The sequence below is a fragment of the Plectropomus leopardus genome, chromosome 12, assembly GCF_026936395.1.
Source record: "Plectropomus leopardus strain MGB_pleo_1.0 chromosome 12, ASM2693639v1, whole genome shotgun sequence".
Taxonomy (NCBI): domain Eukaryota; kingdom Metazoa; phylum Chordata; class Actinopteri; order Perciformes; family Serranidae; genus Plectropomus; species Plectropomus leopardus.
This window is the reverse complement of record NC_142187.1, coordinates 6,964,320-6,980,561: the sequence shown is the minus strand read 5'-3', so window position 1 is coordinate 6,980,561 and position 16,242 is coordinate 6,964,320. Positions and strand designations below refer to the sequence as shown.

Below are 16,242 nucleotides of genomic sequence, written 5' to 3'. Positions count from 1 at the left end.
AAAAATAGTTTCATCCAAAGAAACTGCACTCTAGAAACTGCTTTTTTGCGCTTCTAAAGCTATTGGCATCACAACGGTATTTCACAGACATAAGTGAAATTACATCTTAATTACAGGGTAGCGACATGGTTAGGCACCAAAACTTTTGTTTTAGAAAAAGATTGTGTTAAAAATACAAAGTTTATTATGTATGGGACTATTTTTGTTGTAACTGATGTGTGTCAATGTGATGTCGATATGTTAAGGAGTTAAAAAGTCAACATTGCCTCCTAATTTCACACAGGACACAAACAGCAGTCTCTTAGGTTAAAGTCCCGTGTTTGTTTTACTTGTTCAGCACACTGGCCTCCTCAAGACAGACATATTAGCTCTTCATACACCTATGGGGTGACATTAATATAGCTTATATAAAATAATGGACATAGTTACTGTGACGTCATCCATTGGTTTGTAGACTCCTGTTCTGAAGCCTCGAGTTCTGCAGAAAGGCTAGAGCTGTGGGGGAGTAAGGGCTGATCTGACTTACAGGGCAGGTTTTCATTACAGATTTGCACAAAACTTGCAAGATGACTGTTTCCATTGAGTGACCCCATAGTTACTCCTCTTGCAATAACATTCCAAGAAGCATGGCGATGGCTGTTTAAAACATTAGCACGTTTATTTCATATAGCCACAGCATCAGCCATTGTTATTTCCAATTGAAGGCAATGCAGGCATGTAATGCAAGCGATAATAGATCATTATTGTGTTGACAAAATCTGTCTAGAAACAGATGAACATAAACACTTGGCAAAATACTCAGCACACACGCTCACTAAGTGAAAACAATACCAGAGATTGCAATGTTGTCCTGGCTGGTAAATATAATGTCAAAAATAAAATTCTCTCCAAAAAACAAACAAACAAAAACACTGACTAAACAAACAAAAAAACTCCTGCTTCCTTTTAACAATTCTAGCCTACTTATTGCAAAACCTTGCCTGAGAAAATGTAAACACAGGCTGTTCCGCTCTGTGTAGTATAAATTTTATCTGATTTAGTGGGGAATCAGACCCAGGGACTGACTTTGAAAATAACTATAACTTAACTTAAATAGCCGATACTGTCATTTGCTTATGTAGGTCCAAAAGAGGCATAATAATTACTGTTTCATGACCAGTTAAAAACTCTGTGTAGCTGCCCTAAGCCTCTCTCAGGAGCTGTTTGGCGCCTTCCGTTCTTCATTTTTTGATAATTTTGGCTGTGTTCATGCATATCACATATTTTGGCAAGACTTTGCATTTTTGTTTGATATTACAATTTCCAGCTCAGCTCCTACAATAAGTCTAAAATACACTGCGGAAACAAGATTGCAACATTCATACTATTAAGTGCCATTCAAACTGCAATTTTCAATTCCAAAGCATAAAAATAATATTATTGTATTACTGTATTATATCTTGGTGTCATTCTGGGCTTTTGCCTTGGAATTTGTAATTTTTCCACCTGATGACATCATTTTAACCATATTTGGCATCTGGGGAAAATACAAAAAAAAGTACTTTGCATATAGTATATTGAAAATATTTTTTTTTCATCTAAAAACACAGTGGCATCATAACGACAACCTGGCACTTAAAGGGCTAATATTCTGAAAATTAATGAATATTTGATATTTATGATTAGGACTGATGTTGGTTAAAAAAAATAACTCAGTGGAATTTGAAAATACTAATGATGTAAATATTGTTTTCAAACGTTATACTTAGGCTACCAATACATGCCTTTCAAGCCCTTTCTACTCCTTTCAATAATACCAAAATATCAATAGGCTAATAACCTTAATAATCACTTTGACATGACTTCTTTGTAAAAAAAAAAAAGAGGGATCGCTAAATATGATTTTAGTTGGACCTAAATGTTTATTTGTGAAATTTTAAGCTAACCGATGTCCTGACGCACCTGCAGCCACAGTGAGTTCTTCTGTTACAGCTGCTGCCTCGCTTGTGGCATTAATCACCCTCCATATAGAAGTTCCTCTCATCCCCGGTGGGTGTCGCTGCTGACACTGGTACCCAAGTCGTCTGTCAGTCTGTCTGGCAGGGATGGGGGGATGTTGTATTGTGAACTGAGAGAGAGAGAGAGTGAGAGAGAGCTAGAGAGAGAGAGAGAGCACCGCTGCCGCCGCTCCTCCTGCCTCCTCTCCTGTGCGCAGAGCTCCGGCCCGGCCGCTCCTTCCTTCCTTCCTCATTTCCTCCCCACAGCTGGCTCTCTCCTCTCGGATGCTGGCTCCTCTTTGCCTTCTTCTCCTCTTCCTCGCCACCACCGCCGCGCTGGACCAAATACTTCGGAGGGCGGAATGACTGACTACCTGTTTTGCATGGTCTGAATTTCGGGAATTTCGCACGTCGGAAAGGAGGGGAGTCAAGAGAGGGGAGAAAAAAGGAGGCTCTCCATCCCCCGAGAGAATTTATTTTACAGTAAGCAGGCGCAATGTCATTCCAGTTTCCTCATTCCGCTCGTCTCACACCTCCCATCTGTGCAAATGCTTGAAAAATGCTAGAATGTGTCAGCCTGCTGGGAATATGGCTGGCTGTTGTATTGTTGCTCGAAGTGTGCGCCAGATGTTTGGGTTTTTTTTGTTGTTTGTTTGGTTTGTTTTGTTATTTTGTGTGAGTTTATTCCGAGGCGTGGTGTGGATTGTGTTTTTTTTTATTATGATGCGCTAAAGGGCTGTGGTGTGCTCGAAAATGGAAAACCCCCCATTTCAGCAAGACTCGCCATCCATCCGTCCATACGAGGGTGTGTGGGGGTCGGAGGATGAGGGGAGGGGGGGTTGGCTGATGCGTATTACTTTCAGATTGACCTAAATGTGAGTGATATTCGCGGGATTAACACAGGTGACAGCGGCTCATCGTGACCGGCTGCAAGCGCCTTTGTGCTGCCTTTGCTGGGCGATACTCGGACGATCAGAATTTTTGTTTCCCTCAGCCGTCAGCTGGCATGTGAGCTGTATGAAGAGCACCTTGCTGCCTGTGTGCTCCAGCTCCGGCCTGCCTGCTTCAATCGCTCCATGTTGATCACAAAAAAAAAAAAAAAGACCACCACGGCGTGTTTCGGATCACCTCCGGGCTGTTTCTCCTTCCTGCTGTAGAGTAATTCATCTCATTCATCACATTGCCAAGATCACTGTGTTTCAGCAGAGAGTGTCATGATGTTTGCTAATTGTGTGTGGATTTCTGCTCTGTGACCTGGCAGAAATTGGGGCCTGCTTGTGCCTATTGAATTAGCCCCCTCATGTTGCCTAACGGGATCTCCAGTCACTGTGTTGCATGGCAGTTTATGACGCCTCATTTAAAAGTTAATTCCTGTGTTTTCTCTGATGGGCTATTGGGTTGTAGATCACAGATCGCTCCCAAGATGGAGGAGCTACCCAGCCCTAATAAGAAGTTTAATGTGGTGGACATGGGGGTTGGGGGAGGCCAGATTGTGTCTGGCAGTGAAATATCTTATTAAACAGGTTATCAACAGGCTGCGTATCAAACATCAATCATTGTTTTTCTGGAGTGTGTTGTAGCAGATGTTTTCCATGGGGTTTGAATGAAAAAACACGACAAAGATCAGTGCATACGGCAGCGTGAAAATGAGCTTAGTAGTGATGTGTTTATATTTACCGAGGCAGCTGATGCAAGTTCCTCTGCCTTTTAATCTCTGTATCCTGTGGGTGAAACATGCAGCCGCCCACTAGACCGATGGAAAGTCACAGCTCAGATGTAACAATAGAACCGATCACATCAAAACGGATCCGTTGATCAATTGGTAGCAATTTCTGTTTCATACTTTTTTTTTGGGGGGGGGGGGGTTTAAGACTGTGGCTCTAGACTTTTTACTGACTCTCGTGATTGTTTCCCAACCTGTTAACCTGTTAACGACCTGTTAACGAATTTCTTAAACATTTGCAGAAATATGCTCATTGACTTTCTTGCTGTGAGTTAGAAAAGAAGATTGATACTTTTCTTATATTTATATGCTAAATAGAAAGCTACAGTTAGCAGTGTGTTAGCTTAGCATAGACTAAAGCCTGAAATTAGGGGGAAATAGTCTGGATCATCCAAGGCAACAAAATAAGCACTTTTTCTGTCTTGCGTAATTTGTACAAACACCACAGTGTAACAATGACCATTTTTGGATTAACAGAGGGTAGTGAGCTTGATTATTTCTTGGAAGAGTCCAGCCTACAGAAACAGTGCTGGCTGCAAAGCCAGTTTAACGTAGTGGCCAAACCGCGGACTTACAAGTCCCGGGTTTTTCGTCTAGAGCTTTTCCCATATAGACTTACATCGAAACAAAAATCTATAAATCAGTGGATCATTTTTTCAAGAGTCACAACCCCCACAAAAAGTCGTTGATGAATGCACAACTCGTTTCGCCATAAAGTAACTTCAGGAATGAGTCCTAAAACGTAGACATGAGTTAGCGTTTTAGCACACCTGGTCCTCTCGTCTAGAAGTCAGTGTTTTTATAATGGATTTTTTGGTTAGATGCCTGAAATACGGTCTGTGGTTAACACAAGCTAAAGAGACTTTCACTTTTGTTCTGTGATTGAGAATATGTCTGTATGTTTTGAAGCTTTAATGTGTTTGAAAAAGGATGGTTGCCAACAAGTGGCTAAATTAGACTACAGATCGTCATCATGCCAAATATGGCTTTACAGCCTTGTTGTGGTATACATGTTAAGTCATGCTACGGTGGTGTAGCTTGTTCATAGTCTAACATTAGCTTTTTTATTTGTAGTTATTGCATTTACCATTCAAAAATCATAAACGTGGTGTTTGTTGGTAAGATTATCTTGCTTTTAAGTGTCATAAATGTTTGCTTGCCAATTATTTTCTGTAATAATCCAAAATCAAATGGAAAAAATCCCATTGGCTTTTTGACGAGGGTACTGGGGCTACACTAACTTCAGTGTCGACCTACAGAAAAAATGTCATCCCTGCAGCACTCTATTTGGATTTGACCCTTAAGGTCAGATAAAACTTTAATTTCTTTGGAAAAAAAAACCCATTTCAGTTCAAGTTAGCAAAGATGTAAGCTGGAATTCAGCTGCACAGCTGGTTGAAGTCCCTAGTGTGCCTGCTCTATCGTACATAAGATCAGGTAATTTTAGACTGGGACAGTCAAACTGCAGTTTTCATAGAAATGAATGGTGCCCCACCTCAGGCGCTGTATCCAGTTCTCTTTACACATCCAAGGGTCAGGTGCACTAACTTCCTGGAGTGGTTGCTTGGCCACATCAATATGATGACAGCTTTATATTTAAAGGACATAAGTGGTTTTAATCTCCTCACCTAACTCAAGGCAAGAAACCAAATTTCCCTCCAAAAAATCAAACTTTTGCTTTGAAAAGTATTGTATGACCAAGAGCCCATTGTCAGAGGTAACATGTGTCTGGGTTTAAATGATGTTTCCTTCTCAGGTTATTTTTTTGAATAGTTTTTAGAGGCCTAAGGAGGTAAAAATACTCAAGTTCATTTTATGACCCCTTGGGGGTCATCTTCATGTTGGGAGCCACTGATTGAACACAGTGTGGCCACATTATCCTAAACACATAACATAATCAGTGTTTTAATAACAGTTCTTAATAATGGAATGACTCTGGCATGGACATGATCACAGTTTCAACTCTTTGCCTACAGTATTCATTTTGTCTGCCAGAGTGCACACAAACAGTTTGAGTTAACTGACTGCTACAACTTAGATTAGCAACATCTCAAAGCGGAGCTCTAAACACTTACATTAACACACACAGGTGAAACTGCCAGCCAGTGTTCTTGTCACACAACATTTAACTGATCAAAGAGCTTTTTCCCCCCAAACGGTGTCACATGCATTCCTGAAACACACTAAGCAGCATTACAGGAAGCCAGAAGTCTTTAGAGTACATTCACCTGCTACCCTTAGGTATAATATAGTACCCCCCTCTATCTCACAACCCCCAGCTCCACTCTCCATTTCTCTGCCTAATTGCCAAAGATTCATGGTGAATGTTGGTGTGACCCCATAGTTACGTCCCGGGTGAAAATTGTGAAAAGTGATGCACTCTGCCACGGTTCAGAGAGGTGTTAAGAGCGTGTTATCATCCTTTTCTAAAGACTCGCCTCAGCTGCTGCAGCCTCAACAGGCTTCATTAAGTTTTTATATTAAGGAGATGATACATGAGATGTGGACAAACTCTGAATAACCTTTTGCTGAGACAGATCCGAGATGTGAATTAGTGCCCCTGTGCATCAGCTGCAGTCAAAATATTTTGTATCCATAGCTCTTTCATATTACAGTAATGCAGTTCATTTGGAAAACACACTCTGATTTAAGTGTGTTTTCCAAATGAACTGCATTACTGTAGAACGAAAGAGCTATGCATGCAAAATATTACAAGATTACTTACAAGACTATTATAAAGAGGGATCGCAAAAAATGATATAAACATTCAATGACATAGGACTTTGAAAGTTTTCTCAAGTGCATTATAATTTGAGTTTGTAGGGTTTGCAATCATTTTCTAGTGGTTATGATGACAGTGGTTATGTAATATGTCACACTTTCTAACCTTCTTGAAATTTCACCGGGGTATATGAAGGTGTGTGGCACAAGCCCCCCCCTTCAGCTTACTCAATAGTACATAATTTCTAAAAGTAATATTGTCACACCTATTTTCCTTTTCCTTATTAAACAGAGAAATACAACTCTACACCTTTTGGATGAAACTTTCTCATTTTAAGACTGTGAAAGCTTAACTGCCTTGTTAACTCGTCATAAAACACGCTTCATTCAAACTTGACAGAAACAAAATTAAAACTCACCCAAACAGTCTTGGTTAATTTTAGTAATCTAGTTAGTGAGTCCACTGTTCCAACAATCATCAGCTCTGGTTTGGTCAAATAAATAGTTTTTTTTTTTTTAAGTTAGATGTGAAAAACATGCCGTTATTCCCCAGAGTCTCTCTCTGCCGGCTTTTTACAGTCTTGTAACTTATCCCTCCTTCACTAGGTGTTGCAGTGTCTTCAGCTGAACTGCCAGTTCCACCAGTAGAGACTGGAGACTGAGCTCTGGTGGTGCATGCTGTGCACTACATATAATGAGCTTAATAGAAAGAGGACTACCTGCATTTATGACAGAATTAAAAAAACATGCCTTCGTGATTTCTAAATACCCTGGTATACCATCATGCAGTGAAACTGCCCAAGCATATTGTACAGGCACTTGGAGTGATACTGTATCTGTCATTGCACACAACTGTATGTGTGCACAGCTACGGCAACAAGGGTAGGCCAAAGTTAATCCAGGATCTGACTGCTTGTCTTTCTAGTCCACTGGGATACTTTTTAGCGACGTCTGCATGTTCTGAAATCTCAGCAATTAACTTGATGTATACACTGTTATTGTTTCCATTAGAAAATGAGGCCCAAACAATGAAAAATAGACCCAGGCTGTCATTTAACCTTGTAGTAACGTAATTACAACAACTGCCTCAAAGGTGAATCATAATTAGGTTGCATGCCAGTAAGCAGTATTTGTTACTGATAAAAAGGTGTGGCAATCAGCACTTTGATGTGTGAGCATTCAGGGTGTAATGTGACAACCGGCACAAAATCTGAAACAGTTAGATCATCTGTGCTTAAACTGCAGGCGCATCAGTCCAAAAACTGCTAAATTATTCAATACCTCAAGGAGTACAGTGTTAAAAATCAAGAACTGCACTGAGAAAGAACAACAGCCTCCACTAGTTGAGACAAGTCATCGGGGATAATAAAGATACTGTATAAAGCATATAGGGGGGTTGACAAATACTTAATTAGTATGAGACATCATATGACCCACTTTGTAGCAGCATTAGCATGCCTAGTAACATCAAAGTTAAAGTTGTTTTTCATGGGTGGGTATGTTATTTCATCAACTCCCTGTAGATTTTATTTAAAATTATATAGAAGCTATATTTAACTGGTGAATTCTTGATGGAAATGGTAGTATTATTAGTGCTGATAATAATTAGGATTTTGTAAATACTTAACAGATTTGTAAAAATGTCATCACATTTAATAATTTTTCATATGTAACATGTTTATTTCCATGGCCCAAAGTTGTTTTACTAAAACAATTAATAATACTAATATACCAAGGATGATTTTGATCACACCTTGCCCATTTTTATTAAAAACAATTGCAGTTGAGGAGAAATGACATTCACAGACCCAAATACGTTTTGTGCCAAAACCATTCACTACATGTGAATCAAGCCATCTATTGCCCTAACCCCGATTATCTTTGCTGATAACCTTGTTCAGAAAAAGAGACACATGGCAAGACAGAGAGAGCGAGAGAGGGAGAGACCGTGTGTTGCCAGGCCATTGTATTCCAATCATGGCTGTATCTGATTCATATCGCAGCTGCCCCCCCCTCCATCAGTGAATAGATGGGGAAGGTAGGTTGCCTGGTCAACAACCTCTTTATTCCTTGAACCGTTCAGATCTGAAACACAGTAGGAGATGCGAAAAGCAGAATGAGTCAGAGACATTATGCCCCACATTTTCTTCCAAGGCATAATATAAATAAAATGCATTTATGAAGCACTTTTAAAATCATCATATATTGCAGTAAAATGGCAAAGATGAAGATACCAGTATTAAAGTATTAAAATTAAACTGAAATAGTTTCATTTTAAAAAATAATAAATGAAAAAAGTACTACAGAAAATAAGGAATTTAGCAACACTTGAAGAACAAATAGACCAATGTGTTGTAGTTCACTTCCCTTACTTGGCTAATTTAGCATGTAATTTATACTAAACTAAATACCATATACAAAAACCAATGCAAAGCAATTGCATACAAGAAAAAAAAAACTATTTACAACCAATATGAAATCTACTGGTGCTGTTATTGCTGTCTTTTTACAACCTCTTAAATGTTTAAGTCAGTTGTGAGCATATAAGGCATTTCTCCTCAGTTATTTCAGTGCATGTCTGTAGTGGGCTGCATATCTGTAGTGGGTTTTAGAGCAAGGTCACTGCACATTTACTGCTACCATAGTAATGAATCATGCTGAAAAACTGCATTGACTGTGCGCAAATCTGATTGTTAGATATAGCCTTCTATATATATATAACCTTCTACTGTTGGATTCAACTGTATAGCTTTATGGGGTGTGGTTTATGGTGATAAAGCTTTTGATGTTTTAAGTGTCAATGCAGGAGTCCCGCAAGGTTTGGTTTTAGTTCCACTTCTGTTTTAATTACATTGCCTCATCAATCACCAGTGCAAATAAACATTTTTGCAGATGGTACTTTACTGATATGTGAGTCCCTGTGAGTTGAGTTTTTAAAGTTACTACCCAAATTAAGTCATGTAGAGCTTTCTAACACTTGTATTAAATCTCTGTGGAACTAAATATATTCCAAGGATGAGGGAATGACTACTGCCTCTGTCTGTAAATAAATGGAGTAAAAATACCAAGCAAAATCAGCCGAAGGTTCAAAAGTTTAACTGAATACATTCCAAGAGAAATCCGCACTGGAAATATTTAAAAGATGGTTTAAAATGTGTCTTTAAGAGTTCAGATAGCTTCTTCTGTATAAAGTACAGCACAAACCCGCTTATCTTTCTCAGGAGTGCTGGGTGTCAAGTTTATACCTCATTTATCAATACCTTATTAAATCATGGAATGAGTAATGAATTAAAGAATCGTCCCATTTTTTAAATTGAAAATATTATGTCCAGATATTGCGGGTTTTGTTTGAATTTCCACAAAATAGAAATGTACCTAATGTAAACTTGATAAAGTTTGCTCAGAATATTTGCGTCCAGCCTAACTCTTTACAATTTATGCTTTGATGCAAATAACCAGTTATATCGGAGCAGCTCTACATCATAGTATGACCTATGTTTTTGTAGTCGTCGTACCTTTTTGGGTCAAGCGTCCAGTAGATGATGGCCTCACAAATACTGCATTTCTGTGCATTTGTGATGTCATGTCAAACCGCACAACCAATACAGTGTGATAACTCTATAACCAAACCTGTTGCCAAGACATGCCTGTCAATACTGGATGATTCTGCAAAACCCTGCAATTACATCAAATGACAATTATGTTAAACGTTCCACTTTCTGAAATATCTGCACAGTCATGGCAATGACATGGTATGGTTCAAATTAGGGAAAGATTGTGGTTATTGTAAATAAGCCAAAAGTTTGGTTAAGGTTAGGTAGCTAAAAAGTTTAATTTCGGAAATTATTGTGGTTATGGTTAGGGTAAGATGAATGTGCATCTCTTTAAAAGGGTGCAAACTGTAGTCTCCTGCCTCAAACTCAGCCACACCACACATCTGTCCACCAATTTAACCTCCACACCCTTGCTACTAAAGCTCCGCTCCTGCTGGAAATCAGCATCAGCTTTGATTGACACTGATCGGCAGTGTTGGGAATACAAGACCGGGGTGGACGCTATTCCCACCAGATCTGTGTGCGGTCCGGCTCCGCTCCGTCACGGCAGACGGAGCAAATAGATTACACTTTAGTCTATGTGTTGATTTCCTCTGACTTCGCAGCGTTGCGGATCTACTCCGTCTCAGCTCCAGCTGTCTGGTGGCTTGCGGATCAGATACGCAAGCCTCCTATTTTTGCCTGGCGCCGGATCACTCCACACAAGTTCAGCCAAATTTAAAACAGAACAGACAGGAAATCAGACAGCAATACAACATTAAAACATCTGCTTAATTTTCAGAATAAAGCACGCCATGTTTACGTCTAATTGTATTTCACTTAACTACATCAACAAAACTTCACAATAAGCAGATCCAGGCCTGTATTCATCAGGTCAGAGGTTTTCAGAGGTCAGTACCGGCAACACGGACGAGGAGAAGCTAATTTGGGAGGTGGAATACCAACCACCACAACCATAGAGAGGAAATGGCGTGGAACAACTTATTGGGAGTTATGGGAGTGAATTGACTTTACTATGGTGAATCCATGGAGAGAATGGAGTTATTACTTCTTCTTCTGTTACTGCGGGAACTCCTTGGTCTCGTCACTTCAGCTGATCCGGCAGTGCTGCGCCATGCCGGACTCAAAACACAACTGGTTGCTGCAGAGCCCTAACGCAACGCACATGGAAGCAGTGGAAATCCTGGGTAATGCTCACCCCTTTTCCAGTGCGGTGCAAAGACACTCTGACACAAAATGCCGTCTATCTCTGTCCAAGTAGCACTTTAACATTGTTCAAAATTAGTGTGCACCAAGTTTGAAAGAGAGACTAAATAATTAACAGATAGAAGTAAGCATTGTAACATTTTCACTGGCTACCATACTACTTTCTACTGTTTCCTATTCCTGTTTACTGCCGTGTTTGTGACGTCCAATGTGCAACACCAGAAAACAACGTGCGACATACTTGTCTACCAGCAATGAGAAAGGAGTCTAGTCTGTCTTTATCTATTCCTGCATTTCAAAAACCTGCACATACTCAATATGCATGTGCTAATTTTAGTGGAAAAAGGGTGTTAAAGAGCACACAACTTTCTGTATTTCAGTAGTTACTTGACTAACCAGGTAAGGACCAAGGGGGCCATTTACACAGCAACGGTTCTTGCATGAAATGTTAAACTTTTGTTGCAGTTTGGCCTTTTGTTCACATGACAAAACACATTTTTAACATTTTTTCAAAACCCAATGTGCAGATCCTCCAAGAGCGGTTATGTCACTGCCACACTTTGCGCACTTTGGTGTTATTCTATGGTGTCATTACAAAGTAACACCACCGATTACTGGCCTGGCATGCATACTACAGAATTTTTGGGTTTTGCGGATCTGTGTACATGAGGACCATTTTCACAAGGTTATCATATGAACGCTGATTTTTTTTTTAATGCAATGGAAAGACTTTTCTGTTTTTACTGGGGTGGTTCTTGTCAAAAGTCGTGTGGTGGTTCAACATTGCTTGTGTTGACCCACGCTGTATACACAGTATATTATTACCTACAGCGCCAATAAGGTGCAGAAATCAGGTGACAGATTGACCACCAACCATTTCCTCTCTGCAGCTTCCACTCGTGGGTCCGCCTGGTTCACTAATGGATGATGACAAATAACAGCTGCACTTTGCTTCCCTGTCTCAGGCACTGAGTGGTTTTCCCTCTTCTCCGCTGCCCTAAGAGTAGAGAGGAGCAGAGCGGGAGCTATGGAGAGGGTAATGGTTGTTTGTCGGACACATCATTTTGTCACTTGAGTTTTGTTCATTTCCCTCCATGGTTGAGTGTGCACTTTGCAGCCGGAAAACCGTCCTTGCAAAATCACTCTGGACCTATATTTACGCCGGCACCTATTTGGTTGTGTATTAGACATACACTTGAGTGAAAATGCGACCATGTCTGTCTCACTCTGCTCGGCTGAATAGTGGCATTTAGTTCAATTTAGTAATCAAAAAAATACATGGAATGGAAGGCTTAGCCGGCTCAGCCAGAAGAGCACCACAGTATTTTTTTAATCACTGCAGCACATTAGCAAATTAATGAGCAATGGATACATGAGAGGCATCTTTCATCTCTGTGTTAAACCAAGTTGGGGCCAGCGCTGTCATCATTGTTTCATTGAGTCCACCATCCTCTCAGTGTCTGGCAAAGCTCAGACCCCGCGTGTCCCTCTGCACCCAGGGAGACAATAATACTCCTCCTAATCCACCTCTCACTGCATTGCTCACCCAATCAATCCCCCGTGGAGTGGGACGTTGCCAAGTTGCGGTTGCCAAGTTGTGGTTGCCGTGGCAACAGGGACTCAGGGTTTTGCTGTGATGTCAGCCAGGTGCGGCGTGGCAGTTTGGGCTCTTAACAAGGCCGACCCTTGTTGGGGATAATGAGCAAGACTCTGCTGTCATGGCGATGACTCTTTTGGTGCACGAGGGGAGGTCAGCGAGGGGCGACTCCCAATTAGCTTGGAGTGTGTGAAGGAGAGAGTGAGTGGGTGTATAGGAGTGGGACAGGAAAGGTCTCCCCGTCTGGTTTGTTACTTGTATGTTTATGTATGGACAAATGCTTGTTTCTGCAACAAGTGAAAGAAATATTAAAAACAGATTTAAGTGTGCGGCATATGTACCTAAATATTAAAAAATGTAATTATAGGGGTGTAGTGGTGCACAAAAGTCACATAGTTAAGGAGTCACGGCATGGTGCGAGTTCTGAAAGGTAGAAAAAAACAAATGCATAAGGATACATTTCTTTTCATTTCTTTTTCTTATTACTATCCATTGTGAACACACAGCAGTGCTAGTTTCAAAGCCAGACAAAATCCTCTTGCTGGGGACTGAGGTAATGTTTTGCCCATTGGCAACTTTGAAAAACTGTTGTCGTGAAAGAAGAAGGACAATTTCATACACTTCTGTATAAAACTGCATGAACACTAAACAAACACTTTCAAGCAACAGGTTACAACAGGCTATAAGAGTGAAAAGCATCTCTCATCCTATGAAACTAAAAACACCCAAATGCATAGAATACTTTCAAAACACCCAAAGATTTATCCACCAGGCGATTGACACATTTTTATGATGCTGCCAAATATGCATTAGCATGTTGGATGCGTTTCCATTCACATTGACACTAGACACTCTCTCAGTTGTGCCTGTCACTTCCAGCTCCTGGTAGCAAGAAATTTGTAAAAAACAGTATGAGAAAATTACCTGAAAATTTGTTGAAAACAAGCAACTCCCCCCCTGCCCCTTGACATTCTTATCTAGCTTTTTTTCAAATATTTTTTTTTAAAAGATTTTTGGAACAGTTCTCACCAAGTTCCTCATACCCATTTTTTTCCCATATTTTGGAGAAAAAAAAATCAGGCATCTGAAAGCAAGAAAAGAAAAGTGATGTTGCTGAAGTTTCAAAAGGTTAACTCCAAATATCAGCCATGATGGCAAGCTCCCAAAGCTGTAAAATTAATAGCATATGAGCATGCCAAATATTCGAACCACCTTCTATGCTCCATAACCAATGCCTCATTTGTTTTAGGGTATATTAACCCGTGTATGCTAATGTTCTGCCCTGTATTTGCCTCTCATGATTTCAGTAGGCTGAATACCAGAGCTTTCAGACATATTCACCTGCTCACTCAGTCCATTTCACCGAAAAAGCTGTTTTGTTTTTTTTTTAATCTGGTATACTCAAATGTAAGACTGACTTTGCATGCCCTTGTCTTTTTTCCGTGTGTGTGTGTGTGTGTATAGTGTGTGTGTTGGACTGGGTGGGCGTTGGAGGACTGGCTGCAGCCTGACAGCCGCTCTTTGTTCTCACATGCCTTCAGCGTTTATGAACTCTTATGTGTAAGTGGGTCTTACATAATTACAAATGAGCTTCTTATCCATAATACTGCAGAGAGAAAGCCATTATGTCCTGCAGAGCTTTTTGGAGCTGTGAAGTTAAAAAAAACTGACAGATTGTAGTGGCCAAACACCCATTCATCACTTATCACCTTGATGAGAACAGTTCTCACTCGGCTTTATTTTACTGCCTGTGTTCTTTGGCAGCGGATGAAATCATACAGATTTTTCACAGATGGTGGCAGAGAGAGAATTTTCATCTGGGTGTGAAATGAATGGTTTTGCTGAGGGCATTTTTTGCCCCCTTGTGATTTCTGTTTCAAGTGTTGGTCCTTTTTATGCCCGCACGTCATATTTGCAATTAAATGCTAAAATTACAATTTTAAGATTTGACTTTTTCCAGTGATGGAAGTCATTGAAAAATGTTATTTTCTTCTTTGTCCTCAACCGTCCCACCCTCCTTGGTGCCATTGTTTAGTTTTCGACCCTGTTGGTTGTTTCATTTTTGCTGACGTGGTGGTTTGTGGGGTCTGTTGCAGACTGCATGGTGTCAGTGTAATCTTTTGCTCCAGGCTGTGTCCTTGATTGTTGTCTGACCAGAAACACTTCCATTTTTCCAACCCTCAAAGATGACCTAAAGTGGACATTGCATGTGAGGAAATGACCACTCAACCATTTAAATACGAAGATGGTGAAAAAAAATTGCACAGCCAAAAATGGGCGGGGTTGTTATCTTTTCTCTTTCTCCGACAGTTTTTTGTTTTGTAAGCATTTTTTAAACTTTAAAGGGCATTTTGGTGCCCCCAGCCCTCATTAATTTCTAACCTCATGCAAGCATTTGCTTGCTTGCAGGTTTTTGTATGAGTGGGTTGTGTGTGTGTGTGTGTGTGTGTGTGTGTGTGTGTGTGTGTGTGTATATACGCGTGCAGCAGAGGAAGTGGCGTAAGGCCAGCGCTGCCCAGCTTTGTCTAGCTTTAATGCCTCTTCATTCACTGTACTCACATCCAGCCAGCGCCCTGACGGCAACTAATCTCCTCTTTATCTTAAAGGTTTGCTCAGCACTTTGGTGTCCCATTCAGACGGGTGCAAACCAAAGATTTCAGGCAGCAAAGCGGCACTCCTAGTTCACTGCTCTACTATGTCCATTAGTTGTCATTGTACTTTGGAGTAGTGAGGTTGGTTTAGCTCCAGAATAGCTCGAACCTAGCTGTAATAGAAATTTCACACATGCAGACTTAAAAAAAATGATCACTTTTCCCAAGAAAAGGTTACTGTGATTCTAGGATACATGTCTGCAAGACCATATATCTTTACATGTGTGTATGCATGAGTACAAGTGATTTTTGCAACATTTGCTAAAGATATTCATGGTACGCAGAGGATAAATCCAGTCTTTCCAAATTAATGTTAAGACCCCTTTGGCAACTTTTGTCAAAAAACACCTAGTGACAAATTTAGTGACTTTTTGGCAGACTATATCTCTTCTCACTTAAAAGGAGTCACCCAAATTTCCTAGTGAATGTGCTCTCATGTGGCTGAGGCTCTCTGCACTTACTGTGTTCAGGGAGTCAGGCAAAAAAGCAGCCAGTTTAGTCAAGCAGTCATCGGGCAGACAGAAACATGAATGACCTGTGAATGTGCATAATTGTCAACCAATCTCTGACCTTTATTTTTTCGCCCCTGGGGAACTCCTTTGTTGTTATTCTACATGATTTAATTTGGCTATTTATAAGTTTTACTTCATCTCAAAATACACAAAGTTTAAGATAAGATAAACCTTTATTGATCTACAGCGTGGAAATTTGGTTCATGCACTAACACAAAGACAGCAATAGTGCAGATAAATAGAGGAAGTAAAATAAATCAGTAATAAGAGGTACATAAAAACAAAATAAGAGAATATGGGGT

At 40.2% G+C, this 16,242-nt stretch overlaps 1 protein-coding gene across 8 annotated transcripts in view; it reads left to right on the top strand.

Moving 5' to 3' along the window:
• The first annotated feature begins 2,124 nt into the window (after positions 1-2,124).
• Positions 2,125-16,242, top strand: part of ctnnd2b (catenin (cadherin-associated protein), delta 2b) — a 198,381-nt gene continuing 184,263 nt past the window's right edge. For 3 of the 8 annotated variants that reach the window (XM_088085334.1, XM_088085332.1, XM_088085330.1), the window contains exon 1: positions 2,126-2,459. The gene's annotated coding sequence lies outside the window, so the exon portion shown is untranslated. Of the gene's footprint in view, positions 2,460-16,242 lie in introns of all 8 variants that reach the window. The other 5 variants (XM_088085336.1, XM_088085335.1, XM_088085333.1 and 2 more) reach the window with 2 other exon arrangements.